At 28.6% G+C, this 14,485-nt stretch overlaps 1 non-coding gene across 1 annotated transcript; it reads left to right on the plus strand.

Moving 5' to 3' along the window:
• Positions 1–706: 706 nt before the first annotated feature.
• LOC139860849 (small nucleolar RNA R71) lies at positions 707–813 on the plus strand. Its single transcript, XR_011763467.1, has one exon. It is a non-coding gene; the product is annotated as a small nucleolar RNA R71 (small nucleolar RNA).
• Positions 814–14,485: the final 13,672 nt, after the last annotated feature.

Here is a 14,485-nt window from a genome sequence, read left to right on the forward strand (position 1 = left end):
CAAATTTTGAATAGAAGCTTGTTGATTTCTAAATGCTTGAGTATTTTGTTCATTGGTTTGTTTCTGAGATGTGAAAAATTGAGTTTGAGATTCAACTAGCTTCGTCATCATATCTTCTAAATTCGGCTTTTTATCATCGGTTTGTGGTGGTTTGTTTTAAAAAACAGGTCTTTGATGGTTGTAAGTATTGTTGGATACTTGTTGATTGTTAGGACCTCGTTGGTTGTTGTATGGAACATTTCAATTATAATTCTGATTTTGATTGTAAATTGGTCTTGGCGGTTGATAATTATTCTGATAATTATTTCCAGGCCTTTGGTTTATATATGAAACATTCTCTCTTTGTTCCATTGTTAGTTCAATACTGAGACAATCTTTTGTTAAATGTGGTCCTCCACACTGCTCACAACTAATTCGTATTGAGTGGATATCTTTAGTCATCTTTTCCATTCGTCTCTCGACAGCATCTATCTTTGCAGAAATGGAATCTAAGTCATGGCTAGAATCGGCTCTAGCTGCTTTAGATGATCTAACGATATCTTTTTCTTGGTGCCACTCATGTGAGTGGGAAGCAGTGTTATCAATAATTTTGTAAGCATCAGTTTCTGTTTTCTTCATAATGGAACCACCAGCTGCTATATCTATGTCTTTCCTTGTAGTGATGTCGCATCCTTGGTAGAATATTTGTACTATTTGACAAGTGTCTAAACCATGTTGCGGACATCCTTTCAATAACTTCCTAAATCTTGTCCATGCCTCATATAGAGTTTCATTTGGCTTCTGTATGAACGTAACAATTTCTCCTTGAAGTCTTACGGCTTTAGATGCCGGAAAGAATTGTTTAAGAAATTTTTCAACTAAAACGTCCCATGTATCAATCGCCCCTTCAAGTAACGATTCTAACCAATCTTTGGCTTCTCCCTTTAAAGTCCAGGGAAATAACATGAGATATATCTGTTCATCTTCAACTTCTCGGATTTTAAATAGAGTACAGATCCTATTAAAGGTACGAAGATGTTCATTTGGATCTTCCTTCGGCGCACCACTAAATTGGCATTGATTTGTTACCATGTGTAGAATTTGTCCTTTGATTTCATAATCTGGCGCATTAATGTCAGGTTGAGTAATTGCGTGACCTTGGCCAGTGCGTTTAGCTCACATTCGGTCTTCCATACTTAGAGGTTCCAGATTTTCCATGATTGAATTTGTTGAATCTGAATCACTAGAGGATTCTGATTTAATGGTTCGTTCCTCAACAATCTCTGTTTGAATGATTGGTGGTTCCGGAGAAAAGATTAATGGTTCAGGATCTATGAATCGTCCCTGAATATTCTCCGGATTCTCAATTGTGAGGTCGGGTTCAAAAAATGGATTATCGGAAATTTGAATTGGAGTACTTGGTCGACTGTATGACGATTCTAAAGAAAAATCAACGGTGACAATATTTGCTAGATGTCTTGATCGAGTTACGGGTGGTGAACGTACAAAAGGTGGTGAATGTTTTGCTCGGTGCATTCACTGAATATCCTATTAGTTTTTTAAAAAGAAAGAAAAATTATATAAGTTATCAAATTAATAGACTTTTCTGATTTTGCCCATGTTTCGAATAGCCAAAAGATGCAGCAGAGGAGCAGGATTCGTTTGGTCTCAATATAATTGAGTACTGTTTAGCTCCAATAACCCGGTCCACGTACAAATCCAACTATTACTACGAACCAGAAAATTTTGATGTCTATCAATTTAACCACTTAAAATAAATGTTCTTAATTTAAAGAAATTTAGAGAAGAAGTAGAAAATTCTATGTCCTAAAAACTAGAATGGCGAGAAATAAGAGAGAAAAAGAGCGCGTCGAAAAACGTCAAAAAATAAAAATAAGAAAGTAGCGCGTCGAAACTTAAAAAGGAACTAAAAGCTAAGAATTAAAAGTTGCATCTAAAAATATTAAAGCTTAAAAGAAAAACTATATCCCAAAATGGCATTAACTTAAAAAGGTACTAAAATAAAACGGCGTCGCAAAATTCTAAAGTACCTAAATCTTAGTCTAAAGAAAAAGCACTTAAGGGATTTTACGGCAAAGCCTAAAAATCTAGAAATAAAAATAACTATGGCAAAAACTATGACTTAAAACTAAATACGAGCGAAAAATACAAATATTACGCTAAAACAAATTAAAAAGGGAACAAAAATATAAAAAAAATCTTAAAGTTGTAAAAAGTACAATTTTTATAAAAATATTATTTTTATATTATTATTTTATAAAAGTATTATTTTTATAATTTAATTAAACTAATTAAACTAAATATATAAATTAATTAATAAAACTAAACTAAATAATTAAATAACTAAACCTAATTAGGGTTTTAAATTAAATAATTATAATTATAACCCGTAATTAATGCAGTACTAGGGTTTCCTGTGGCGTGTCAGGTGATCTCATGTGATCGCATGAGATTTTTCCTTCGGGCTCATGCGATCGCTTGAGCCAGGGTTTCGGGCCAGGTTACGGGCTGCTACAGTACAGGCCTCGAGTTTTATTATTTATTTATTTTATTTTTTTCTGTTTTAAATTTTCTATTTTATATAATTATATAATATATTTATATAAATTAAATAAAACTTATATTTTTATAAAATAAAGATAAAGAAACTTTTATAGAAGTTATATATTTAACAAACTCTTAAAAATATATAAATTTTGTTTTTCTTTTTATATTTTTGAATATATTATTTAAAACGTATTTTTACAAAAACGTATTTTTATAAAAGTAAACTTAAAAATTAATAAAAATCCTTTTTTATAGCGTTGCGCTTCCGGCGTTTAAGCAGAAATGTCCCCGGCAGCGGCGCCAAAAATACTTGATGTGTGCGAGGCGTACTAGGAAATAGTGTATATTTTACAACGAAAGACTATTTAATACGATACAATTTTACACAAGATATTTATTTATTTATAGAATGGATATACCTAAACCTTGCTACAACACTTATAGGCAGTGTACCTAATCGTACAGTAGTGTAGTTTTTAGTAAGTCTGGTTCGTTCCACAGGGATACACTTAAACAAGCTTAACGCTATATTAGTTTTAATTTATAAAAATATAAATATAAATATAAGTAATATTATTATTATAAAAAGGGGGGTTTTAACCGTTTAATGACCGGTTTGTCGATTTTTAAAACTTTAGTCGCAGTTAAAACCTAATGTAAAATATTAAATATAAATATAACTTAATTTAAAGCGTAAAGTAAATAACGATAAATAAAATTGCGATAAAATAAACTTGCGATAATTAAAAAGTACGATAATTAAAAGTGCAATTAAATACAATGATAATAAATAAAAGTGCGATAATTAGAAGTGCAATTAAATATGAAAATAAAGGAATTATGCTTATTTAAACTTCCGTAATTATGATGTTTGACGTGTTGATTTTAGTTTATTCCCATGGGTTAATTGTCCTTTGTCCTGGATTATTTAATATGTCCGTCTGGTTTTTATCCATAACAGTCCATCGGTCATAAATTTAAAGTGCGAGTGTCCTCGTCAAATTATCCTTATATCCGAAGTCAAATATTCCAACTAATTGGGGACTTAAACTGTAACAAGGTCTTAATACTTTGTTTAATAATTACACCAGGATATCGACTGCGTGTAACCCAAGGTTTTAATACTTTGTTATCAATTATGCCAAGTGTCCTTGTACATAATTTCACCCCTGTTTTAATAATTCCATAGACTATTAATCCATTCCCGTGTCCGGTTAAATGAACGATTATTCGTACATATAAATATCCCGCCCATCGTGTCCGATCGAGTGTATATGGTTATTTATAGGTACGTCCAATTGTAAATCTTTATATTAAAATTAACAAACTATCATTTAGTTAAAAAAAAATATATAAAGCCCATTAATAGCCCATATTCTAATTTCCACAAGTGTCGTTCTTTTGTCCAAACCCCAATTATGGTACAAAGCCCAATTACCCAATTTTAGTATTTAGCCCAACATCATGATTACTTTGGTATTAAATAAGCATAATAATAATTTAGCTACGAGACATTAAATTAAAAAGGTTGAATATAACTTACAATGATTAAAAATAGCGTAGCGTTACACGGACAGAATTTCGACTTACACCCTTACAACATTCGCTAACATACCCTTATTATTAGGATTTAAAATTAAAATTAAAATTAAAATATAATATATATATATATATATATATATATATATATATATATATATATATATATATATATATATATATATATATATATATATATATATATATATATATATATATATATATATATATATATATATATATATATCGTATGATAGAGAGAAAGAAAAAGATGTGTTATATGATGAACCAAAGCTCGAAATTTATAGGCCCGTGGGCTGAAAAAGGGGCTCATGCGATCGCATGAAGATTACTCTTCAAGGCCATGCGATCGCATGGCCAGCTGATGAAGTTCACATGTCCTTGTTTCTTCTGCCGACGGTTTTTATAATATAATATAATATATATATATTAATTTTAAGAATTAATTATATATTATATTATATTCATGTGCATAGTTGACTTGTAATTTTTAGTCCGTTGCGTCGAGCATTGAGAGTTGACTCTGGTCCCGGTTCCGGATTTTCGAACGTCCTTGCGTATAATTTAATATCTTGCACTTTGCGTTTTGCTTCTTGTACTCTTGTAATTTCGAGACGTTTCTCATCAATAATTGGAACCTCTTTGATTGTACTTTGTACTTTTGAACTTTTTGGTCGTTTGCGTCTTCAATTCGTCGAATCTTTCTTTTATCTTCACCTTTTATTATTTAAACGAATATCACTTGTAAATAGAACAGAACTAAAAGCTTGTCTTTCTTGAGGGATAATGCTATGAAATATATGTTTGTTTTTAGCATTATCAATGTATTTAATTCCATTAAACACACAAGTCTAGGTAACCACCGTTAAATACTTAACGGACAAATAACGATAGTAAACGGAAAAAGTCGGGTTGCTACATTAATACCTTTTTAATTGTCCAATGTTAGTAGTTCAAATGTAGTCCAATAGTTCAATAGTTCAATATATAATCTAATTAATCAAGATTATATTATATTGTCTCAGGATTAACCCATACTAGTATATTATGACAGTATTTAAATGACGATAAATAAAATTGGGAGTATTAAAATTGCAATAATTAATTGCGATAATTAAAATGGTAATAAATAAAATGTAATAGGGGAATAGTCATAACGGATATAGGAACAGTTAGCTAGGATATTGTTAGCGTGAATTCTTAACAAAATTTTTATATAGTTAATTAGTTTGTTTCTAATCACTTTTTATTCTGTCAATAATTTCTTCATTATATCACATGTTAAATCTTGACTTGGATTATGATTGGTCAAAATTCGAATATGAAATTGAATTGGAATGAAAATGGTTATTCGTGGATAAACGGATACGTATATCTGTGTTTGTATGTAGGATAGTAACTGACTGTTGAATCTGATTTGAAGAATGTACAGTGTAACTTATTAATGTAAAAACTAAATATTCATCGGGTATTACCTACCCGTTAAAATATTTTCTCCATTAACAGTTTGTACAAGAGAACTTTTAATTACAATCTTTATGAAAATATATATATACATATATATTTTCTTCAGATGTAATCAAGGATTTAATGAGTCAATATAATATTAAACTCATTTGATTTACCGTTAGAACTAGAATACATAATCTCTAAAACATTAGAGATTATATAATCGCCATGAAGAATGAAGATAATGATGCAGAACGATACGTAGAACGAAGATATTGCTCGAGGTATAGATTGTGATGTTGAGGCGTGTGATGTTGAGGCTTGTGTTGTTAGTGGTACTGGTGATGTTGCTGGCGGTACCGTTGGTGTCAGTGATGCTGATGGTGCTTGTAAGTTTTGCACCATATTCTCCAAAGCCATTACTCGAGCGCGAAGTTCGTTGACTTCTTCTAAAATGAGGAGATGAATAAGATTTAGAATTCGAGATATTATATAATCATGGCGAGATATCCTGGAAGTGAGGGTGAAATGGTGTTTCGGACTGGTTCACCGGTAAGTGATTCAGGTTCTTCGCCAAGAGGTGAATTTGGTTGATGGAAGGGATCACCTTCTTCTCGTCTCCGTTGATTAAGTCGACTACGAACTCATCCCCAATTCATCCAGAATTGATGATGGCTAATTGGTTGATCCATTCTTGTTACACTGCTTTTGGAGCTAGAGTGCAAATCAAAATCGGAATAGCTGTCGGAATCCAAGGAACTTGAACTAGTTGCAGAATTTATCTTACACGATTAGATAAAGGATTTTCGATATGAAATGATTTCCGGATATCGAATGATGTTCTAATTACATAGAATACCTGTATATAGTACAGAAGATCCCGTAGATTAAGGAGGGAATTAAGGAAATGGGCCAGACAAGGTTTAATGTGATGGGATATGAATTTATCTATATACCATCTATACAATAATTGCAATAAGATTTGTCGAGACTGAAAACGATAGGTAAATATTTTTCGACAAAGAATGGTAAGCAAAACTCTTGACATGCAGACCTGGTTCAAGTCCAGACTTATTAACGTATCCTAACAACTACTAGGTCGAAGTCCAGACTCGTTAATGCATCTTAACAACTACTAGTTCGACACACTAATGCAAGACCGGGTTCGCTAAGACCACCACTCTGATACCACCTGTAGTGACCCGTCCTAATCCACCCGGACGAAGTCTTCAACAGATGGTCCCTGAAAGGACCCGTTCATATACATTATAAACGATTTTCAATAGTTGATTACATCGCGAGGTATTTGACCTCTATATGATACATTTATCAAACAATTGCATTCGTTTTTAAAATATAAACTTTCTTTACATCGAAAATTGACAGGCATGCATACCATTTCATAATATCTAACTATAAATGACCTAATCTGTCATTTACTTAATAATAATCTCTATTGAACTCTACAACTTGAATGCAACATCTTTTGAAATATGCCATGAATGACTCCAAGTAATATCTTTAAAATGAGCAAATGCACAGCGGAAGATTTCTTTAACACCTGAGAATAAACATGCTTTAAAGTATTAACCAAAAGGTTGGTGAGTTCATAGGTTTAATTTCTATAAAATAATCATAATGTTTAATAAGCCACAAGATTTCATTTAAGTAAATGCGCAGGATCATTACAACTGCAAAAATCATTCATACGATGAGTCGCCTGGTAACCGACCTTAACATAGAGCGCTTAAGATATCTAGCATCATACATTCCACTATTCAAATGTATGACAAGAACCCTTCGAAGTACTAAAGCATTTCCACTATTCGAAAATGGGGGTGGTTGGTGCCCGTAGATCTACCTTTAGGATTCGCGTCAATTAGTGTTTTTCACTAATTCTTAGGTTACCAAGCATAATAATAATAAGTACAGATATCCGGTATAACAAGACAATCGTAGAATGTAGTTTCATGAACTTGTGCTTATTTTGTAAAACATTTACAAAAGCAGCGCATGCATTCTCAGTCCCAAAAAAAAATATTGCAAAAGAATTTAAAAAGGGAGCAAATGAAACTCACCATACTGTATTTCGTTGTAAAAATACATATAACATCATTGAACAAGTGCAAGGTTGGCCTCGGATTCATGAACCTAAATTAATTATATATATTTATATGTTGGTCAATATTTGTCTAACAAATTAGGTCAAGTCATAGTGTACCACAATCCTAATGCTCGAGACTAATATGCAAAAGTTAACAAAAGTCAATTTGACTCAAAATAATTTCCAAAAATCTATACATGATTAATATATAGTTTAAATATCGTCGTTCTATATTTTTAAATATTTTTAAAAGATTTATTAGAGTAAATAATATAATTCATTTATTAATAAATAAAATTTTATATTAAAATTTATATAATAAAATATACTTTTATATATATTAAGTAATAAAATTTATAGGGTTCATTTAATATCATAAAGATAATATGATAGGTATTATTAAAGTAATTTATTACACGTAGTAAAATATGTTTGTATCACATATTTATTTGATAAAATAATATCTATAATGATAGTAAGTAAAAGTTGTATTATTTTGTAATAATAATAATTATTATAAAAATATCAATATTTATAATTACTAAGATGACATTATGATAAAACGATAATTCTAATTATGATAATTTTAATATTTACGATAATTTTTAATATTATCTTTAAAATAATAATTCTATTTAAAATGATAATAATAATGATATTTTATAGTAACAATGACATCTCTATTAAAATGATAATTTTTGTTAAAATGATATTTTTAATACTAACGATACTTTTAATAATAATAGTAATGATAAAAATAATAAGAACGATAATTTTATCTAAATCAATATCTTATAATATTTTAATTTCATCATGATACTCTTACTCATTATTTCCTAATCGTTTCATTTAATAGCTTTTAGTCATCTTTTATATCGTATTCATAATAATGATAATAATAGTAATCATAATAATTAGATGATACTAATATTAGTTTTAATGATAATGATACTAATAAGTATTATAATAATATCAATGATAATACTAATAATTATAATAATAATAATAATAATAATAATAATAATAATAATAATAATAATAATAATAATAATAATCTTAATGGTAATAACGATAGTAATAACAATAACAATCATAATACTTATATTAATAACGATAATGATAATAATAATAATAATAATAATAATAATAATAATAATAATAATAATAATAATAATAATAATAATAATAATAATTAAATAATAATAATAACGACGATAATAACGACGATAGTAATAATAATAATCATTTTAACAATAAATATTCTAATATTAATAATAATTCAGTTGACTATATCTTTTAATCCGTTCATCGAAATCACACGAGTTCTAAAGGAAAAGTTCTTAATTTTTTGCTATCTTTCCAACGACATGCATATCCTATACCTTATCTCAGTAGCATATGTATCTAATTCAGGATTCAACATAACCTAACTAACGACAATATCAAACGTACAAGCATGCATAATCCTATATACTCGAGCACTAGTCAGGGATACACTAATAATATATAAAAGTTAAGTTATGAGTACTCACGTATCAATATTGAGATTCAATATTGCAGGAAAGTACGTAGACACAATGGAGATGATAAACACTAGTTTGACCTCACGAGCATACCCCTGAACAATACCCATAACCTCCATAGCTATAACCCATGTTTTCCTTAGCTCTATCCCGCTCGAAAAATCCATTTTGAAATAATACGCTCATGACCTCGTCGTATTATTTTATGTATACTAATAATATCTTGAAATAATACTGAGTAAATATATATATGTAAGTCGATTGAGAGAGTTTAGAGAAATATATTTCAAGTTTCTATGATATAATGAAACCTATTGAATTCTATTTATAATAGATTTTTGAATTATTAAAGTGAATTATTAAAGTATGAATTATTAAAGTGAATTATTAAAGTATAAATTATTAAAGTGAATTATTAAAGTATGAATTATTAAAGTGAATTATTAAAGTATGAATTATTAAAGTGAATTATTAAAGTATGAATTATTAAAGTTAAAGTAAAGTAAAAGTAAAGTAAATGTAAAGTTAAAGTATAGTAAAAGTATAAAACTATGTACGTATAATACGCGTATAAATATATATAATATTAATTTAAATCGTTATTTATATTTAATAAAATAAAATATAAATATCGTTATCTTTATCATACAAGTTAAGTAATGAGTTGTCAAAAGTGGTTCTAAGTATTTATAAAAATTATATACGTTTTAATAATAAAGTTCTTTTTAAACTAAAAACGTTTTTGTACGTTTGAAAATAAATCAAATAAATATGATAATTTTGTTTTTCAAAACTAAATATATTTAAGAATCATTTTGTTAAAAGGTTAAAATAATAGAAATCGTTATATCATAAAACGTTTTAGAAAAGTAGAATCATATATATTCATAATAGGTTTCAAGTTTTTAAATTATAGTCTGTTGGTGAAGCATGGGATAAAGTCCAAAGGTTAAATAAATGTATGAAAAATGTCGAGTTACTTAACTTGTCGATATCCAACATCTAAGTTATTTACACTCCACGTTCTTACTTATAAATCACTTTACCATTTTCCGAATGTTATCAAAAAGAATAGATTTCTTAAATCACAGTGGACCTCATAACATAGACCCGTAATCATATCACAATGTATCTGATAAATCAATCATTTGATAGTATCTTCTAATTTCATCGATAAACATATTAAAACAAATACGTTCATGTAAAGTATTATACGTTTAATACTTTATTAATATTATCAAGTTATATATATACATATATATACATATTTATTTATATATAACGGTTCGTGAATCGTCGGAATTTGGTCGAGGTTATAATGAATGTATGAACACAATTTAAAATTCTTGAGATTTAACTTAATAAACTTTTCTTATCGTGTCGGAATAATATAAAGATAAAGTTTAAATTTGGTTGGAAATTTCCGGGTTGTCACAGTCCCATTACGAGGTTCTGACCTCTATATGCCATGAACGACTCCATGTAATACCTTTAAAATGAGCAAATGCATAGCAGAAGATTTCTTTCAGACCTGAGAATAAACATGTTTTAAAAGTGTCAACCAAAAGGTTGGTTAGTTCATAGGTTTATCGTAAATAATAAAATTCAGTACTTTTGATAGACCACAAGATTTAAATGTGCATGGTACAAATGGGCCCGAATCCTATACCCACATGTAATGTACATGCGATATCTTTTAAATACAGTACACATATCTCGTGTACGAAATCATTTTTCAATAATTCTAAATAACCGTACACATATCTCGTGTACAAAATATCATACACATAACCTGTGTATAAAAATCATTCTCTCGATACATAACATTCACTTTTCTTTGCTTGCTTTCATTACTTGGTAACCGACCTTAACATTTAATGCGCATCATAAATATCTCCAAAATAAACAGAACTTTCAGTCTGTAATCAATATATAAACTTCGAAGTACTAAACACCACGCCCACTAGTTCTTCCGTCTAGTGAATATTCTGGGTGGGGGTGTTAAACCCGGTAGCTACCTTTAGGATTCGCGTGAATAAGGGGTCATACCCGTTTCCTAATTCTTAGGTTACCAAGCTATAATAATCAGGGGAAAATATTCACATCAATTAGTGGCAATTATAACGTCCAACTAATTCCAACATAATAATCAACAGAACCTCTCGTCTGTATAATAATTTATTCGAGGAATGTTTTGCTTGTGTCTATCTCGTCAAACATTTATAAAAGCATCACAAGTATTCTTATTCCAAAAATATATTTCAAAAGCATTTAACAAAACAGTTATAAAAACAGCGCATGTATTCTCAGTCCTAAAAATGTAAAGAGTAAAAGGGAGCAAATGAACTCACGCATATAAATATTGTAAAACAGTTATTAAAACTTTGAATGAATTCACAGTCCAAAAATATAATGAGTAAAAAGGGAGCAAATGAAACTCACGATACGATATTTTGTAGTAAAAATATGCATACGACTGAACTGAACAATGCAGGGTTGGCCTTCGATTCACGAACCTATATCAATTATATATATTAATACATATAATAATATTTAAACAAGTTTAGATATTAATATTAATATACATGTTATATTAATAATTCATATATTATTTATTATAATTATTACATATTAATGTTTAGAATATTCTATAATGTATAATATTTTATATTTTGTGTATTACTTAATTTTTATTAAATAAAGGTAACATTTTGATTAAAAATATAGAAGTATGTAATATTAGTATATGTATGTAATAAATATATTTTATATAAATAATATTTATTGTAATGATAATAATAATGCTAGTAGTAATATTAGTAATACAAATAATGATAGTAATAATAATAATATTAAAATAATAATTTTAATGTTAAAATAATAATTATAATAATAATTATTATAATTTTCCTAAAAATAATGATAATAATAATATTCATAAAAACAATAATAAAGATAATAAAAATACTGATAATTCTAATAATAATACTAATGATAGTTATAAAGATGATAATTTTAATAGTTATGATAATAATAATACTTATATAATAATAATAATAATAATAATAATAATAACTCTAATAATATCAATAAAAATAATAATAATCATATTAATAAAAGTAATAATAATAATAATAATAATAATAATAATAATAATAATAATAATAATAATAATAATAATAATAATAATAATAATAATAATAATAATAATAATAAAAGAGTACAACCTTTGAAGAAAGAAGCTCTAAAAATAAAATGCCACTGCATGGGATCGGACCCGTGACCTCTCGCTTAATAAACACATGCCCAACCATTGAACCATCACTTCAATCTTGCAACACTCGCGTTAATAAATATTTAATATCTATGCAACAGATTAACATTTTCATAATTAATTCATCATCATCATCCTTTCCTTCCTCATACACCCATGATCATCATCATTACTGTCATCATCGTTTACGTTTATCATCATCATCATCATTCTTATAAGAGAATCATCATATAATCATAACTAACCTTATGATCATAACCATCACTCGTCAATTCAGTCCCACCCACCGAATACAAATTAGATCTTGGCCCAACCATGTAAATAGGAACACAGCCCAATAGAAGAGAGGGACACAACCCAGGTAAGCTGGACCAAAACATAAGCCCAACAAAAATAATTTTAGCAGCCCAAGAAGTACAAATGTAATCACGGCCCGGTATATACAAGCCCAACCTTGTTTTAGTTTAATTCGAACAAGAGTTTTGTGGGAGGTAGGGTTCGGTTAACCAGGTGCAGCAACAACCACGTATTCATTAACATATTCTTTACATATCAATCATCAATAAAAAAAATATCAAGTATCGACTTATGTTTGTCTGCCACTCTCAACTTTTTGAATAGAGCTGCTATTTTCAATTCATTTATCTAAGACCCCATATTGATTGAGTGGCTTAGAAAAAATATGATGACAGAAAAATATATGTTATTGGATACCCCATCTCCATTCCTTTTTCTTTTAAATCGTCAAAAGCAATTTTAACCATCATTTGCTTTAATCTTTATTGTCTTAATATCCATATCCAGTGTATAAAATGGTGGGGATAGCAGCAGTTTATAACAGCGGGTTGATGGCCTAATAAGGTGTAGATTATTTAAGGTGAAAGTGGGTTGGAGTCTCAACAAGGTGGTGGAAGGTGGTCGTGGTGTTGGGTGGTTTTCGAAGGTAATAGAAACAGAAACAAGCGAATAGCAAGAAGACATGGGGTGTTAGGCTGTCATGGTGTTTGTTTCACGAAGGAAAAACAGGAAAAATATGGTGTAGGGTCGATGGTGGTGGTGTACAGCTTAACCGAAACAGAAATGAAGATGAAAGAAATAAGAAGAAAGAAAAGAAAATAAGGTAGTGATGGTGGTAAGGTTTATGGTTCACAATGGAGGTGGATTAAAGTGGTAGTAGGCGGTTTAGATGATAATAACTTCTGTGGTTAGTTGTTCATGACATAAACATAATCATAACAGTATCAAGAATGATTGAATCATGTGGTTGTTTACAATGGTGTTTATGGTGTTTATGTTTTTGTGATATATGGTGATGGTTGTGTGCAAGTGGTTGTTGATGGTAACAGAAACACGGGTAACCAAATTAGCAACCAACAACGAGAAGGAGTTGCAAGTTGTCGTGTGTGATGATACCCGATGTGGGTTTTTATAACTATGTAAGTAATATATGCCTATGTATATGTATCTTAATATTTTTGTTTTATTTTTACAATTATGAATTCGACATGTAACAGAGTGCAGACAGGGTACTTCAAACAAGAAGAAGAAAACAAGAAAAATAAGTCAGATTATGACTTGTAATAAATTCGTACATTTTTCTGTTACTGATTTCTATCCAAATTTGTCTTTTTGTATTTGATTTGAGATCGACATGTTTATTCTAATCAGACAAGAAGGACATGTAAATAAAAAAAAAATTGATGTTGATGCCCAACTGAATTTGTTTTGTTCTTGTGATTGAATCTTTGATTTGTACGAATTTGAGATAGGAGAAACAAATTAAACACAATATGATTGTAACGTGAAACTGATTTTGATTCTGTGTTTGCATAATTCTGTATTTAATTAATCTAAATAAAATAATACTGATTCATATAATGTATCTATATATATCAGTATATATATCTGTTTTTATATTTCATTACTATATATAATTTGTATTAACAAATAATTAGGTATATTAATAATAATAATAATATTAATAATATCCAAATAATATTAACAATAATAAGAATAATGATTAAAAGT

The sequence above is a fragment of the Rutidosis leptorrhynchoides genome, chromosome 7 (assembly GCF_046630445.1).
Source record: "Rutidosis leptorrhynchoides isolate AG116_Rl617_1_P2 chromosome 7, CSIRO_AGI_Rlap_v1, whole genome shotgun sequence".
NCBI lineage: Eukaryota > Viridiplantae > Streptophyta > Magnoliopsida > Asterales > Asteraceae > Rutidosis > Rutidosis leptorrhynchoides.